This window comes from Macaca thibetana, chromosome 18 (genome assembly GCF_024542745.1).
Source record: "Macaca thibetana thibetana isolate TM-01 chromosome 18, ASM2454274v1, whole genome shotgun sequence".
NCBI lineage: Eukaryota > Metazoa > Chordata > Mammalia > Primates > Cercopithecidae > Macaca > Macaca thibetana.
Genome location: NC_065595.1, coordinates 53,933,241 through 53,950,013, shown reverse-complemented (window position 1 = coordinate 53,950,013; position 16,773 = coordinate 53,933,241). Strand labels below are relative to the sequence as shown.

The 16,773-nt window shown below is 40.1% G+C and overlaps 1 protein-coding gene, 1 long non-coding RNA gene and 1 other non-coding gene across 4 annotated transcripts in view; 1 reads left to right on the top strand and 2 right to left on the bottom strand.

Moving 5' to 3' along the window:
* KCTD1 (potassium channel tetramerization domain containing 1) overlaps positions 1 to 16,773 on the bottom strand; it is a 622,936-nt gene that overhangs the window by 225,360 nt on the left and 380,803 nt on the right. The gene's annotated exons all lie outside the window — the stretch shown is intronic.
* The window catches only part of LOC126940979 (uncharacterized), a 57,393-nt gene that overhangs the window by 2,732 nt on the left and 37,888 nt on the right, over positions 1 to 16,773 (top strand). For both annotated transcript variants that reach the window (XR_007721017.1, XR_007721018.1), the window contains exon 3: positions 837 to 921. This is a non-coding gene — a long non-coding RNA (uncharacterized LOC126940979). The remainder of the gene's footprint in view (positions 1 to 836; positions 922 to 16,773) is intronic.
* LOC126941622 (small nucleolar RNA U3) lies at positions 6,420 to 6,632 on the bottom strand. Its single transcript, XR_007721391.1, has one exon. It is a non-coding gene; the product is annotated as a small nucleolar RNA U3 (small nucleolar RNA).

The following is a 16,773-nucleotide window of genomic DNA, read 5'->3' as shown; positions in this document are numbered from 1 at the left end:
CTGGGGGAAAATAAACTCCTCTAGAGCAGGATGTTACCTGTCTCCTTCATGTCTGATGTCCCAGCTCTTAGAAGCAGTGCTGGCACATTGTGGGGTCTTCAATAAGGGAGGTTACATGAATGAATGAATGAATGAATGAATGAAGAGTGCTGACTAGCATATAGCTCCAAAGGGAGTTACAGGACATTAGATAGCTCATAGGCTTGGTATAAGATATGGATATACATGCAGTCTAATAACATGTAGCCTAATGAGGGCAGAAACTCTCTTTATACTTGAAAAAAATTTCCACAACAGCTGATATTTTACACTGTTGGAGGCTTATTAATGGGGATTTCTTGAAGAGGTGACCTGGTGTTGTAATTCATGCCAGCAGGGATATGGGGGGGTACTGGGGGCCACTTTTAGGGATCATAAGCCCATAGTAAGTCACCTAGATTGATGAGGACTGTCCTTTCCAGTGTGGATAATTCTGTTCACTTGAAATTCCTTGAACAGAGTTTTTTTCTTAACTAAAGAATAGAAAGATATTTTGCCGTGTCCTTAATATTTTGGGTGCTTTCTGTCAAACCAATCCTTGCCTTTACATAGGTAAAAACTGTTCTTACCAAAAAAGCAGTTTGGCTGATGGAGTCTGAGATTCATTAAAAAGATTAGTAACTTAAAAGAAAACAAAAACAAGAAACTTCTTTGAATTTGATGTATTTTATAGGAAGGGGCCTAGTTTGATGTTGCCCAGTTTAACTTTTATCCAAATTGCCCTTGAGGAATGTTTTTTAATCAGATGCATTTTTATCCATATCTTCTGAAGTGACATTTTTTTCTTCTTTTTACAGGAGGGTAGAATAACATGGAAAGCAGCTTTTATTCACTCCAAGGACAACTAACTCACATACAACGAAGGGCAGAATAAGTCTCTCGGTGCGTAGATTAGCCTCGGGGTGTCATGGGTGTGTGTGTCTTACTTAGGAACCTCTTTAAAAATAATTACCTTGTGATTAGTATCTGATGCTAATGGTATATTTTCATTTAGAAAGTCTGAGGTCTTTATTTTCTGAGACAGTGAATGAACTTCTTTTCACCTTGTTCCTGGCTGCTTTTCCTCCATTGCCTTAATAAAGACTCAGGGGCATAGGCACACACACTTCCCTGCAAATGGTAAATTTTCTAATAAAACAGTTTTCCTTTCTATTATAATTCCAGATGAGTGAAATATAAAATATTTACTAAACCCCTTTTTTATTTTTAAGGTATATATTTTCTGGATGGTTTATGCATTTAAAAAAAGGAATGAATATTTTCTTTTTTCTTTTCTTTTTTTTTTTTGAGACCGAGTTTTGCTCTTGTTGCCCAGGCTGGAGTGCAATGGTGCAATCTCGGCTCACCGTAACCTCTGCCTCCCGGGTCCAAGTGATTCTCCTGCCTCAGCCTCCAGAGTAGCTGGGATTATAGGCGTGCACCACCATGACTGGCTAATTTTGTATTATTATTATTTATTGTTTTAGTAGAGACGGGGTTTCTCCATGTTGGTCAGGCTGGTTGAGAACTCCCCATCTCAGGTGATCCGCCCCCCTTGGCCTCCCAAAGTGCTAGGATTACAAGCATGAATATTTTCTTATGGATTCTACCTAATGTTTCTGTTTAATATGGTTACCAGGGGAAGCCCATCTGGGGGCAGGGTTTATAAGTTTAACTAAAATGTGAGAAATGGAGATAGAGACACACTGTAGTGTTCTTTCCAGCCAAAGCTCATTAATACAATTTTGGTCATATTCAAAGACTTAAAAAATGGGTTTGGAGACAATTTTGAGTCCAATCTTTAATCACTAACCACAGTGTGTTTCTCCCATCACTTCCGTGATTCCGAGGTTAGCATATAATGTTTGGATCATGGTAATGACTGCATGTGAGCCACATATAAAAAAGTTGTAATCAATTTCTTTGATGTCATAAAGTCACAGCCCACCAATCTAATATCAATGTGATAGGATAGGAATTGTCAGGCTATAGTTAGTTACTGGCTTTAAAAAATAAAGCATCAACAAAATCTGCTTCTAGCAAGAAACATGTATATTAAGACTATTTGGGGGAAAAAATGAATGTAAATCCTTCCTTGTTTGAGTGACTTCTAGTAGTTCATATGTTTTCTGAAATAAAAGTGTGTGGAAAATGAAGGCCATTCCATGGAAGTTGGTAGGGTGAATATCTAGGATCCTCATCAGGTCTAGCCTTCTGGAGTTTGTCATTAAAGTGTGGTTTTATGATTCCTCCCAAAAAAGGCTGGGGGTAAGAGAAGGGAGAACCTGGAACAAGGGAGAGAGGAGGAAGAAGGATGGGAAACAGGAATATGGACAAACTACAGACTGATCTGTAAACTGGGGAGGAAATGGTTCCCTTAAGAAGTTTGCATGTAATATTTAACTGGTGCATTCATATAACATCTTGACTTAATAAAAGAAAAAGAAAAGAAAAATGAAAGAAAAAAATCTGCAGCAAGACAATAAAAAGTTTCCTCCTCACACCCACCGCCTTAGGGTTTTTTCCTTGGAGCCTCAGAGCTTATCCCACTGAAACTCATCAATTTTTGCCTTTATGCTGGAAATGCCCGAAAACATTTGAAGCTTCACAGCCACCCCTTGGGGTGGAAGGTTTCACAATGCCCGCTGAGCCACACAGCCTGTCCCCAGGGAAGGCCAAGGGGCCACAGGGTGGGGGACAGAGGCATTCTTTCTGTTCCTAGGCAGGGATCAAGTGCCCTTCCCCTGCCAGTCTGCAAACAAAGGACCCAACCTCAAAGCTCTTGCCCCAGCGCGTGACCTCGGGGGCCAAAGGCAAAACATTTTATCTCTGGGTCCTAGTGACATAAGCTCCTCAGGCTCTGCAATTGTAGTTTATGATGTGACTAGAAACCTTTGATGGAATGACTATTGCCTTCTATTTCTCTGCCCAGCCATTTATTATTCTGTATATTTTTGAGAGCTGTGGGAAACTTTCATAACCAAAGCCTGAGCCAGGCTAAAACTTGTTCTATTTGGAATCTCTAATGAAGTCAAAACATGGCCTGGATTTTCTGAAAGGCTCCTCTGGCCGCCTGCAACAGCCCCAGGGCACAATCAGACAGGGATGGAGAAGGCCTGGGAGCAGATTTTGTTACCAAGAATAGGACAGAACAATGTTTGCCTCCAAAACACTAGGGCTGCTATTTACCTTCTCAGCTGGAGGAAGTGAGGCATAAATGCATTATTGCACATAAAGTGTAAATACCAATTCTTTAGTTTCTAAATTTTTAGGATTTTATTTTTTCTTAACTCCCCTTAAATAAAAGGTCAGGAAGAATTTTTAGCATAATTGATTTCCTGAACTAAGGGAATAAATTCTTCATTTCAGAAGTTTTGACGCTCTAAAATGCTGTTACTATGCCTAAAATGGAAGTATGGAGGAGGAAGAATAAAAATTGTAAGACATTTCCAGGTGATTATGGGGGTTGAGAATGCTTCCATGTGTGTGCTGTGTGTGTTGGCAATGTCATTATTTCAGGAACTGCCATGAAAAAACCAGGTTTCCCTATGTTTGGATGTAAAACTTCATCTACTTTTCAGAAGCTCTCCAAAATTATTTACCAGCTTGAGCCTGCTCCCTCAAAAGGAGCCTCAGATCCTAACACAAGTGGTAAGTTGTAAAATGTAGGTCCGAGTTTTTACTTAAGTCAAAGGTTAATAGTAAAAGGGGGGGTTGATTCCTCACTGTTTCAAGTTAATGTTTATTTTTCACCATCATTTAAAGAATTTTTCAGGCCCTTATTTCACTGCCGAAAGCAGAGTAAGAGAACTCAGATTTCATGCCCCAGGGCTTGAATAAAGGAATAAAAACAGCACAACATTTGCATCTATTTAACTGTCTCAGTTCTAAGAGTCCCCTCACAGTAAGAGGGGGGAAACTGTATCTCTAGGTTAAATGAAGCTTTTCTGAGATATTTGCCAAAGACACAATTCAGAGAAAGATAATCATTGTCAGAAATGACCTAGGAAGTCAAGGCCTTATGATTGAAAACACAAAGCTTAGAAAGGTGCATTCTCTTGCTTCTCTGCCTGCCCGGATATCAATGAGCATCAGCTAAAGGTGGCTGAAGAACCAATTTCATGCATCTACTGTACGAGGAAATGAACTGAGCCAAGGGCAAAAATAAAATTATACAAATGTTATTATAGACTAGCCTGCTTCTGTCCTAGTTTAATTCAAATTTTAGTGCTGCAGGCTTTGCTTCTGGCAGTAGCCTTCCTGAATAAATCAACATTTGCTTACATCTAAATTATTAGGGAAGCATGTGACTTTGTTTATTGTATAAATTATACGCAAGGTTAAAGTATTAACTGTTCAACTGGCTTTGTTCAGTCACCTCCCCAACTCTCCCCCAAATCATCTCTCCCCTAAATAGGAAATACAAATCTGAAACTACTAATTGCTTTTAGACAAACCAAGTAACAAAGCTGCATTATGAACCTGAGGTTACAGATGGAGAGCACTGTTAAAGGTGTGGCAGGAGACAGTCTTGGTATTGACGAAAAAGAAAGGCATTCTGGCCCAAGAAATTGTCCACCTGAGCTCTGACGGGGTGTCTGCACAGAGGCAAATGGTGATCTGGTAAATAATTGGTTAAGTTGATTAAGGCCGCCAACCAAGTGGGATAATTTAATACAAAACTAAAGAAAGCCTTTTGGCTAGGATTTCAGTAAGCAAGGAATTTCAAATTATGTTGCAGTGTTGGACCCAAACATTTTTATTGCCTTTTATCTGCTAGAAAGTTAGACATAGGCTAGAAAATGCACTCAGGAACAATGATTTGTTTTTTGTTTGTTTGTTTGTTTGTTTCATTTTTCTCTCTGCACATCACTGTGAAATGACTCCTGAAGGACCATCCATACGTGTTCAGGAAATAAGATGGGCTTTGATAACTAGACAATTTGACTTTCTAAGTGTTTAGACAAGCCAGGTATCAGGTGTGTCCTGCTATGAGAACATCCAATTTAAATAAACATCAAGCGTTCAGAGTAGACAAATCAGAAGGTAATTGTTTGCTTTACAAAAGGTTCTTTTTAGAAGATCATCCGCAATACACTTCTTTTTGTTGACCTTTCTCACAGTGTAATTTGCAAAATTATAATTAAATTCAATCTTTTCCAAAAATATATGTTTTTTTTCTTTCTCAAGACTTTTTGTAGAAACTCTGCAGGTCAGAGGATTTTTGTATAGAATGATCTTCTCCAATCAATTATTTGAATCTAAGGTGTGCTCAAAAGGAGAATCAGTTTCCCATTCAACCACTTAGGATTCTTTCTCTCAGCGTCCTAAATTTGGCTTTGAGACCTTGGACAATGATTCTCCTAATCTGGTCAATGCACCACCTGCAAGAATCACCCAGGACTGGAGTCCAGGAATCTACTTAGTAAAGTGACTGGGTGGCATGTGAGCTAACATTTAAGAACTACTTTTGCAGAGTCTAATATGGAAGCAAATTGTGTAGTTCTCTCTACTCTGTCATGCGCTTTGCATCATCTTCTAGTCATTGTGTCCTGGAGCCCAGCCCAAAAGGCCTCTCGACCTCTGCCCTGCTTTGTTTTGGTCACGAAGGGTGCCTCTGGAGCACACCTACTGAGTCCGTGGTCGATCTTGATTTGTATCAGGCTTTTATGAAAAATTGCCACACATAACTACAGTTCTTTTTGAAATAACTTATTATATGTAAAATTAAATTGCTTTCCACTCAATGAATATCTGTAAGAAATAGCTTTTCAGTTTTTTTTTTTTTTTCTTTTTTTGAGGCAGGGTCTCACTTTGCTGCCCAGGCTGGTTTCAAACTCCTGGGCTCAACCTATCCTCCCACCTCAGCCCCCATGGTTACTGCAACCGCAGGCACATGCCACAATGTCTGGCTAATTAAAAAAAAAAAATTTTTTTTGGCTGGGTGCGGTGGCTCATGCCTGTAATCCCAGCACTTTGGGAGGCTGAGGTGGGCAGATCACTTGAGGTCAGGAGTTCAAGACCAGCCTGGCCAACATGGTGAAAACCCGTCTCTACTAAAAGTACAAAAAAATTAGCTGGGTGTGGTGGCAGGCACCTGTAATCCCAGCTACTTGGGAGGCTGAGCCATGAGAATCGTTTGAACCCGGAGGCAGAGGTTGCAGTGATCCGAGATCACACTACTACACTCTAGCCTGGGCAACAGAGCGAGACCCTGTCTCAAAAAAATAAAAATTAAAACGAAAGAAAAAAAAATTTTTTAAGGCAGGGTCTCACTCTGCTGCCCAGGCTGATCTCAAACTCCCAGACTCAGGGAATCCTCCTTGCTCAATCTCCTAAAGTGCTGGGGTTACAAGTGTGAGCCCCTGCACCTGCCCTTAATTAATTAATTATAAATGGGAAGCACTGAAACTGTGTCCTTCCCCTCTTACTCTTCCAGAGGAAGAGAAGATCATCAGTGGCAAATGGCAGTTGCAGGAAAGCAACACCCACAGCGGGTTTCACGCATGTGGAGAGCACCCTGTGCCGCCTCCTCCCGGTTTCCTGTGCTCCACAAGTTCAGAGAAAGTTCTCTCACAACCAACTACAGAAACGATGTCGGAAAGTACAGTCTTAGAAATAACTTTTTAATTGCAGCATATCAGAGTGAAAAAAAAAACAACAGAGATGTTGGAATTGGACAATTCTGGTTTCAAATCAGTTTCATTATTCATCCTCATGCGATGTTTGGCAAGAAATAAAACGTCTCTGCATTCAGTTTCCTTGTCTGTGATATGAAATAACACATTGCAAATATGCTGAGTGTTCAGAAAATAATGAACAACATGCAAGGAGTAGTTGGGATATGGTAGCTGCTCAGTAGATAATCATGATGATCAATATTCACCATTGACAAGTAGCTGTGGAATCCACAAATGGTGGACATAAAAAGTTAACCAGTGAAGTGCTGGGACAACATTGCTGAAGAAATATTGGAATGTTCCTGTGTGCATAGTTAGATCGGCCTCAGCCTGAAAACTGCCTGCCACCACACCCAGCTAATTTTTTTGTACTTTTAGTAGAGACGGGTTTTCACCATGTTGGCCAGGCTGGTCTCGAACTTCCTGCCCAAACCTGGGGCCTGTCTCCTCTTCCAGTGTTCCCTGAGGGAGGAGACAGAGAAAGAAAGTAAAGGCAGCAATCATAGAGGGCAGTTGCTTTCAGATAACTTCTACAGCTGGTATTTTTACAGAGACTATGTGTTGGGAGATGGTAAATATACCTAGAAATTAATGTGATGAAGGCTTTATACATGAAATGGGAACTTTGTGATACTGACAACAGACGGACTAATGACTCTGTAGTGGTTTTTTGGAGGTTTTGTTTTGTTTTGTTTTGTTTTAGACAAAGTCTTGCTCTATCACCCAGGCTGGAGGGCAGTGGCGTGATTTTTGACTCACTGCAACCTCTGCCTCCTGAGTTCAAGTGATTCTCCTGTTTCAGCCTCCTGAGTAGCTGGGATTACAGGTGCCTGCCACCACGCCCGGTTAGTCTTTTGTATTTTTAGTAGAGATGGGGTTTCACCATAATGGCCAGGCTGGTTTTGAACTCCTGGCCTCAAATGATTCACCTCGGCCTCCCAAAGTGCTGGGATTACAGGCATAAGCCACTGCGCCTGACCATGATTCTGTAGTATTAATAAAAGTTTTCATAAAAGGTATGTCACAGAGTAGGATACAGAAAAGACACACATACTTCGGATGGTGAAATGAGAATAGTGTACAGGGAAAGGCGGGAAAGACCTGGCTTAGGGATTCTCCAGTTCCACAATTGGGCACCACTGAATGCCGGAAACAATACTGAAGATGACAATTTTCTAGTGACCTAATCTGGCAGAGGGTAATAGTAACCCTCCCAGAATGGGGTCTTGACAAGTTTTCTTCCTGCTTGGAGATGTTACACTATCCTCTTGCAAGTATGTTTTGTCGTTCAGTTCTCACATCAAGCCTATGAAATTGGTTTTATTTTTAGCCCCATGGTCCTGGGAATATTTTGGGAAGTGGTTACATCTTGAGTAATGGAGAATACCAATCGAATCCCACATCGTGTGAAGTATGTCTCCATTGGAGAGATTTACTATTTGTCTTCCCAGTATCCATTCACTGTTTTTAGGGTAAAATGACACCCCAAATTCCATCTGGGGAACCACTCTCTCCCACTCGCAGGCCACATAGTTTAAAAAGCATCACATCCATTCTTAACATTTTCTTCTGTTAGAGGATTTGGTTCATTCATCCGCCATGTGACCCGGTCAGAATGAGGCACAAGGAGACTGTTGTTCTTTCCCAAGGGACTCGAACCTGGAAGCAGGTGAGCTGGTGCTCCTGTTGCCACCTTGCCACCACAGGTAAGTCAAGAATAAGGCCAATGAGTGGACGAACACAGAGCCCACAGAGAGGTGGACAGAAAATGAGTCTTGATGACATTTTTGGAGCCTAAATGAACCTGTTCCTGGAGAAAATCCCATCCTGGACTTTTTACCTATGTGAGCCAATACACTTTCTTCTGCCTTGAGCTAGTTTTGGCGGAGTGTTTGTTTGTTTGTTTGGTTTTTTTTTTTTCATTTTCAACAGAAGAGAGTTGATTTGGTTTGGCTGTGTCCCCACCCAAATCTCATCTTGAATTCTAGTTCTCATAATCCCCACATGTCATGGGAGGGCCCTGGTGGGAGATAATTGAATCGTGAGGGCGGTTTCCCCCATTCTGTTCTTGTGATAGTGAGTTCTCATGAGATCTTGTGGTTTTATAAGCATCTGGCATTTCCCCTGCTTGCACTCCTTCTCTCTCCTGCCACTATGTGAAGAGGTGCCTTCCACCAAGATTGTAAATTTCCTGAGACCTCCCCAGCCCTGTGGAACTGTGAGTCAATTAAACCTCTTTCCTTTATAAATTACCCAGTTTTGGTTATTTCTTCATAGCAGCGTGAGAACAGACTAATACAAGAGTCCCAACTGGAAAAGGATCTCTTTCTCCCCACTCAATGCCATAGTGAAGTATAGATAGAGCTTGTCTGTTAGGTGGCTGTTTTGCAAACCAAGGACAAAATGGAAAACTGGCAAGTCATGGGCAATTTTATGCTCTGAGATAATGTAAAGACAATCTCCCCAATGTAGAGCACATTTCTGCAGGGATTGCTGGTTACATACTGTGATAGTTGTTCTTTCCTTCTTAATATCCTGATTACAGTTGAGCATATAGTAGATTTTTTAAAAAGACTTCATCAGACTCTTTTGTGACTCAGCATGGCCGTCTGACTAATCTCTGGCCGATGGGATTTAAGCAGCTTCTCCAAGTAATTTCCTTAAATGACAGCAAGCATGTGCCCTTTGTCCTTTTTTCTCTGTCCTTTCCTTCATCGTGCTGCCCAAAATGTGGGTATGATGGCTGGAATTCTAACTATCGTCTTGTATCATGACGCCAGATTTCTACTTCAGAAATGTCAGAGCCATGAGCTAAAAGGATTCTGGATCCATAGGAACTTCAGGGAGCAAGCCATCTTACAGCCCTGGTTTGCCAACATTTGAATTCTTACTTGAGAAAGAAATAAACCTCTGTCTTATTTAAGTCACTGTTATTTTGAGTTTTTGTTAGCATCAAGCTTAATCCTAATTAAGACTTCCTGATGGCAGTTCCAAGAATATGTTTTACAAGAAATTATTTTCTCAGTCTTTCTTTATCCATGAAACTGAAAATGAGTACAGCTAATGTATGTAAAGTCCATATGATGTTGATATATTCTTTCAATATATATTATATAAGCAATTGCAGCAATGTCCAAGTTAGATTCAGTGCAAACCAAAGTGACCCAATTCTTCCTATCTGCTGGGTGCTGTGCTAGGCCAATGGAATTTGTCAATGATAAAGGTACAAATTTATTTTTTCTTTCCTTAACAAAATATTTCTTTTATAAAATTTTGTACCCTTCGACTAATAACTCCATTTCTTTCTCCCCCTGGTGCCTGGCAACCACTATTCTACTCTCTGCTTTTATGAATTTGATTATTTTACGTTCCTCACGTAAGTGGTATCATGTAGTATTTGTCCTTCTGTGTCTGGGTTATTTCATTTAGCATAATGTCCTCCAGGTTCATCCATGTTGTTGCAACTGGCAAGGTTTTCTTTTTTTTTCTGTGAGTCTGAATAGTATTCCAGTGTAGGTATGTACCACATTTTCTTTATTCATTCGTCTGATGATGGATATATAGCTTATTTCCATATCTTGGCTATTGTGAATAATGCTGCAATGAATATGGGAGTGAAGGTATCTCTTTCAGATCCTGATTTCCTTTTTTCTTTTTTTTTGGATATCTACCTAGAAGTGGGATTGGTAGGTCATATGGTTGTTTTATTTATTTATTTATTTATTTATTTATTTATTTATTTATTTTTGAGGTGGAGTTTCGCTCTGTCACCCAGGCTGGAGTGCAGTGGCACGATCTCGGCTCACTGCAACCTCAGCCTCCCGGGTTCAAGTGATTTTCCTGCATCAGCCTCCCGAGTAGCTGGGAATCCAGGCATGCGTCACCACGCCTGGCTAATTTTTGTATTTTTAGTAGGGACAGGGTTTCACTATGTTGGCCAGGCTGGTCTCGAGCTCATGATCTCAGGTGATCCAGCCACTTTGGCCTCCCAAAGTGCTGGGGTTCCAGGTGTGAGCCACCGCACCTGGCCATCATTTTTAATTTTTTGAGGAACCTCTATGCTGTTTTCCATAGTGACTTATTAATATACATTCTCATCAACAATGTACAATGGTTCCCTGTCCTCCACATGCTCAATAACAACTTGTTATCTTTTACTTGTTTGTTTGTTTATTTGTTTGTTTTATAATAGTCATACTAACAGATGTGAGGTGATATCTCATTGTGGTTTTATTTGTTTATTATTTGTTTGTTTTATAATAGTCATACTAACAGATGTGAGGTGATATCTCACTGTGGTTTTGATTTCCATTCCCCTGGTGATTAGCGATGTTGAGCACCTTTTCCTATACCTGTTGGCCATGTGTATGTCTTCTTTGAAAACTGTTCAGGTCCTTTGCCCATTTTTTAATCAACTTACTTGCTTTTTGCTATTGAGTTGTAGAAATTATTTATATATATTGGATATATCAACCCTTGATCAGATATATCATTTGCAAATACTTTCTCCCTTTCCTTATGCTGCCTTTGCATTTTGTTGATTGTTCTCTTTGCTGTGCATAATCTTTTTATTTTGATGTAATCTCATCTGCCTACTTTTGCTTTCATTGCCTGCATTTTGGTTTTATATTTTAAAAAATCACTGCCAAGGCCAATGTCAAGAAATTATTTTCCTATGTAGTCTTCTAGGAGTTTTACAGTTTCAGGTCTTATATTTAAATCTTCAATCCATTTTGAGTTGAGTTTTTGGTATAGTTTAAGATAAAGGTACAATTGTCCAATTTGCATGGAGATATCCAGTTTTTCCAGTACTGTTTATTGAAGAGACTATCTTTTCCCCATTGTGTATTCTTGGCACCCTTGTCAAAGATTATTTGACCATCTGTTAGTCTATATGTCTGTTTTTAAGCCAGTACCATACTGTTTTGATTACTGTAGCTTAATAACATATTTTTATTTTATTTTGATTTTTGTAGAGACAAAGTCTCCAGTATTGGCCAGCATGGTCTCAAACTCCTGGTCTCAAGCAATCCTCCTGCCTCAGTCTCCCAGTGTGCTGGGATTACAAGTGTCAGCCACCACACCTGGCTTGTTATATATTTTGAAATTAGGAAGTTTGATGCCTCCTTCCAGTTATGTTCTTGATGAAAGTATGAGTTTTATACACAAATTTAATTTTTGGTTAAAAATCAATTAAATTACACATTCAAAGATAAGACTTTGAGGCATTTTAGGAGAGAAATGAGAAGCAAAGTACTATGCATATTGTAGTTTGGATAAATGTTGGTCATAGAGGTATAGACACTGAAAGCCTTTGCTTCACAATAGCTATGGTTCAGATGCTATAGGGCTGAAAATAATTAGTCAGGGCTGAAATTAATAAACTACATAGGAATCACTGGATTCAATTCTATTTGTTTCACAGAGGTACTTCACATTACTAGGTGACTTTGAAGGAAAGCAAGTATTTTTCAGTTTTAAAATTAGAAAAATTAGTGGATGTTAGGCAATCTATGAAAAATTTTGAAGTAATTATTAGTAATTTCTCAATAGTAGGTAAATTCAGATGTTCATTCCCATGTTAAAAGATATGGAGGCAGAAAATAAAAACTAAAAATGATCATGGGAGTGGTGTTGGTAGAAACTGGTAATAACGTTCATATCCTTTAGCATGGTGACTACCCATCTACCCACACATTCATATATGGGAGTTGTTGATCGGTCTGATTTGTTTGGTTGGTGGATGTCATTTTCCAAGATACGTTGAAATTCCTAGAAGAAATAAGTGTTTTGTCAGGTGTGATGAACGCAGGGAAGGAAGAGGAAAACAAGACAACATAGATGTATCAGTTTTCTCTTGCTGTGGAATAAATTACCTTAAAGCTTAGTGGCTTAAAACAATAGCATGTGATTCTGGAGGTTGACAATTTGGGCTGAGCTCAGCTGGGCAGTTTTGATCTCATCTTTTTCATGTGTCTTTTGCAACGCTGGGGTGACTATGCGGGTCTTCTGGGAGTTGACAGCTGTTGATTGAAATACCTGGACTTTCCTCCACATGGTCCCTCATCCTCTAGAAGGCTAACATGCACTTATTCCCATAGTAGTAGCAGAATTTTAAGAGAAAGTGGGGCTGTGTGTGGTGGCTCACACCTGTAATCCTGGCACTGTGGGAAGCTGAGGCAGGCAGATTGCTTGAGCCCAGGAGTTTGAAACCAGCCTGGGAAACATGGCAAAATCTCGTCTCTACAAAAATTACAAAAATTAACTGATCATGGTGTCACGGACTTGTAGTCCCAGCTAGTCAGGAGGCTGAGGCAGGAGGCTTCAGCCTGGGAGGCAGAGTTTGCAGTAAGCCAAGATCATGTCACTGAACTCCAGCCTGGGCAATACAGTAAGACCCTGTCTCAAAAAAGGAAAGGAAGGAAGGAAGGAAGGAAGGAAGGAAGGAAGGAAGGAAGGAAAGGAAGGAAGGGAAAGAAAGAGAGAAAGAGAGGAAGGAAGGAAGAAAAGAAAAGAGAAAGAAAGAGAAAGAAAGAGAGGAAGAAAGGAAGGAATAAAAGAAAAAGAAAGAGAAAGAGAGGAAGGAAGAAAGAAAAGAAAAGAAAAAGAAAGAAAGAGAAAGAAAAAAGGAAGGAAGAAAGGAAGGAATAAAAGAAAAGAAAAAGAAAGAAAGAAAGAAAAAAGAAAAAGAAAAAGAGGACACATAAAAGGAAGGTATTCTAAGGATTGTTTTTGATCTCATCTTCTGTTCCTTCCACTGCATGCTACTATAGTTTCCAAAAAACGATAAGAGCAGCCTTTTTGATGAGAGGAGCTGCAGTTACATTTCAAAGGGCAGAGATACAAAAAAGGGAGCGGCGTGGCCATTTTTCGATCAATCTACTATCATGAACAGTATTGGGAAGCTGAGGGAAGATGGTCTTGATTTGTTGTTGAAAAAATGTGTGGAGAAGTAGGAAGAAATAAAAAGAGGATACAGGCAGGGAGAAAGAAGGGCATCAAAGAGCAATGGCTGGTTAAAATGTGATACAAATAGCAATAGGGAACCCCAGAAGACCCTTAAGCAAGACAGAAATGTAGATGAAGCAGAGGGCATGTATAAACATCTGCAGAGTTATAGGAGACTTCTGGCTGAGGGCCTGGCAAGGTAAGTAGAGCGTTTGCATCTCTGAGTTTCTGAGTTAATGATGCCAGCAGTCTCTGGACCAGCCAAATTGTGGTGGATTTATTATTTACATTACAACTGCATTGTAAAATGAAAACATACGTCTATATTTTCAGTGCTTTGAAAATATCATCGAACATGCTGTAGAATTTTATATCCAGTATCAGGATGCAATTTCCCTATCAAATAAAATTGTTGTTTGCTTTCTGTACTCTATGTTATTATGGAAATTTCACAGTTTATCAGCTACACTGAAGTCGACTGAAATGAGTAGGCCACATATTATACACGCTGTTTTCTTCCACCCCTCCGAATATCCTGATTCCCTTTCTATTTATGCTAATATTGTTTTATGCTAATAATATACTTTTTCTGTTTGTCTGTTTTGATGCCATACAGCCTGATTCATAGGAGAAACGCAAATGTTTAAAGCTTTCTGGTGGAAATGATAGTGTTCTGAAATAACTCTAGCCAGGAAACATCTTGGTGGTACCCTCCAGTTTCACTTTTCTTCCTGCCTTTGTTGACGATGCATTGCTGAACCCAACAAATAAGAAGTTGCTTAGGGCCTGGTTAATTTTGCTGATTTCTGCAAAGTATGCCTGTGTTTGTTCCTACTGACCATAAGAGTTATAGTAACTTACTGTACAACTGGATAATGTTGGGGGAGACTCCCCTTTCCCAGAGCAATTGACCCCCTCCCCTTTTTAAAATTGCATTGTGACACCAGCACGTACCCAAATCCTGTTAGCACATAATGTTCTTATATTTCTAAGTTCCGGACTAACAATTTAATAGGGTGTGTCTCCCCTTAATGGTTGTGAAGCCCCCAAATTTTAAGGCTTATCCTGGAGAATTCTTGGCTTTGTGCAGGAAAGATTTCAATGGCAAGCTGGCGGTGTTAAACAGCAATATTTATTGAACAGTAGTGCTCCTTGAGGAACAGGGCTAACTCCTAGGCAGCAGGCCTACAACTTGCAATGTTTGGTCGATTGGCAACTGTATTTCTACCCACTTTCAATTACATGCAAATTAGGGGGTGGGTCAATGCAATTTGAGGGGATGGGTTATTTAGAACTTTCTAGGAAAGGGGCAATAACTTCCAGGTCATTGCCACGGAAAGGGGTGGTAACTTTCAGTTCGTTGCCATGGCATTTGTAAACCATCATAGCACTGGTGGAGAGAGTCTCATCCTAACAGGCAATGAGGGCAGCTAGCTTTCCTCGCCATCTGCTGGGTCCTGCAGGTTTCTTCACTTTATCCCCTTGGGACCGGGATATGAGTCCCGCTGGTGTCCTACCTCAGTTGCATGTTTTGAAAAATATACTGCATTAGAGCTTGGTAGCTCCTATTTTCTCTAAAAGTGATCTTCAGGTCTTGTGTCCATTTTCTCATTTTAATTTTCTGCCTTGCATTTGGCTGACTGTGGATTCTGAGCAGGAGGGAGGGATCAGCTGTCAAAGCAAGGAAAAGTATGATGGGAGGGTCTTCCCTGGTTAGGGGTCTAGGGGATAGTTATTTAACCCGTAAGTGTGAGAGGTTTTATAAAGAAAATATTCAGAAAATATCCGCTTGTGTAAAATAATATTTAAAGAACAAATGAATGTTTCTGGTAGCATGGCTTCATTATAAAGCCACGTCAGTTAATCCTTCTGGCTGAGAGCATGACCTTTGATGCTAGTTTCCACCTCTTCCTAGCTGCATGACTGTGGGCAAATATGTTAAACCTCAGTCAGTCTCAGTTTAATAATAACTCATAAGAATGTGTCAAAAGTTAAATTAATAAGTGTATTTGGTGCACAGTGCTTGGCATACAGTAAGCACTCAGCACTGGCATCATCATCATCACTGTTGTTGTCATCATTGTCATTAACCAGCCTCCTCACATCTATTTTCTTATGCTGGTGTTCAAGGCCAAACTCCATCAATCATATGATGTTGACTAGTAGGTGCTAGGTACATAGCCATCAACAAGTTTATGAGAAATAAGGGAATGAGTGAATGAATCTATCAATCATATTGTAATTACAGTGGTGCAGTGGTGTGTGTGTGTGTGTGTGTGTCTTTAAAAGGAGGATTCATTAGCTGAGCGTGATGGTGAGCACCTGTAGTCCCAGCACTCAGGAGGCTGATGTGAGAGGATTGCTTGCGCCCAGGAGTTCAAGCCACTGCACTACAGCCTGGGTGACAGAGCAAGATCCTGCCTCAAAAAGAATAAATAAATAAAATAAAATAAAATAAAAGGAAGATTCAACCCAAATAAGTGGATAAGTGGTTTTGATGACCTATAAATGGTGGAATGACTAGTAACAAAAAACTTTCACCAGGAATTTATTGATGTGTTTGAAAATCCTAAATGGAAAACCAATAACAAGTAATATAAAAGCAGTATTGCCTCAAGGCACCCAGGCCCTCACTTGAGTTATCTCTGTCTCATCTCCCAAAGCTGCCCCTGAGGCTCCCCCTTTGGAATTCTAGGGCTCAGAGGAGTCTGGGTGAAAACAAATGCCCTAAAGAAATATTGCAATTAATGTCTTTACAGCTTGACTGTTTTAATAATGCTTTAAAACTTGTTTGACAAAGGGGCAATGTTCCTAGCTAGAGACTGAATTTCAGGCAACATATACATCACATAATTCCAGACATGTCGGACATCACAACCTCAGGATAATGTCCCCTGTTTTTCAGGGAAAGAATCTGAGGAAGGCTGGGCATGGTGGCCCATGCCTGTAATCCCAGCACTTTGGGAGGCTGAGGTGGGAGGATTGCTTGAACCCGAGTTCGAGATCAGCCTGGGCAATATAGTGAGACCCCATCTCTAAACAAACAAACAAACAAAAATTTAAATTATCTGGGAATGGTGGCACATGCCTGTAGTCTCAGCTACTTGGGAGGCTGAGCGGGGGAGGA